This window comes from Odontomachus brunneus, unplaced genomic scaffold (assembly GCF_010583005.1).
Source record: "Odontomachus brunneus isolate Ranch 3 - 2012 unplaced genomic scaffold, Obru_v1 Obru_scaffold_015, whole genome shotgun sequence".
Classification (NCBI taxonomy): Eukaryota; Metazoa; Arthropoda; class Insecta; order Hymenoptera; family Formicidae; genus Odontomachus; species Odontomachus brunneus.
The window spans coordinates 1023590-1024329 of record NW_022639465.1 but is presented as its reverse complement, the minus strand read 5'-3'; the positions used below and the strand labels follow the sequence as shown (position 1 = coordinate 1024329).

Genomic DNA, 740 nt, shown 5'->3' with positions numbered 1-740 from the left:
TTTACCGCAAGTAACGGTAACGGTAACGCGTTACTTTTAAAAAGTAACGTGCCCAACCCTGGTTTTTAGAACATTCTGTGATAACGTTTCTCGAATAATGTTAAATAAATATTTCCATAACGTCAATTCACATCCTAGGTAGCACAAACACGTTTCAGAAACGTCTTTTTACGGCTCAGACAGCCGTGATAAGGACGTGAGTTGTAATGTAAAAAACAACATATCTTGCGGAAACGATTGTAACTAATGAACTTATATTGATTTTAAATGAAATTTAGCTTTTTTATTTGATTTCTTACTATTTTCGCATCTGAAAATTTACTCAGTACTGGTCGGACGCAAACGCTCGAGAGACCTCAGACATCTTCAGGTTCCTAGTCTACTACCTTGGTTGCAGCGCTATTTTCTCAATTGATACTAAGTGTTTTTTATTATCCTCATATGCAGCCAAAGCACAAAGTATAATTTTCTTATAATATTATTTAGGACAACCATAAAAATAAACTGTTCATAGTTATTATATAATATTTTATATAATAAAAGAGAATTAGAGATACATAAAATACTTATGCAAAATATGTTTATCTTGGTTACAAATATTTCGAAGAAGTTTATCGAAAAAATAAAGCTCTTTTGACTGTAGAAACGTTAAACACACTTCTTAAATTATGATTTTATAAACGTTTCTGTCTAAACGTTTCTTATTATTGCTTTCCCATTATCAAACATTACATACGCAT

At 30.9% G+C, this 740-nt stretch overlaps 1 protein-coding gene across 2 annotated transcripts in view; it reads right to left on the bottom strand.

Annotated features, from left to right (window-relative positions):
• Positions 1 to 740, bottom strand: part of LOC116841268 (probable G-protein coupled receptor Mth-like 3) — a 25822-nt gene that overhangs the window by 24673 nt on the left and 409 nt on the right. The gene's annotated exons all lie outside the window — the stretch shown is intronic.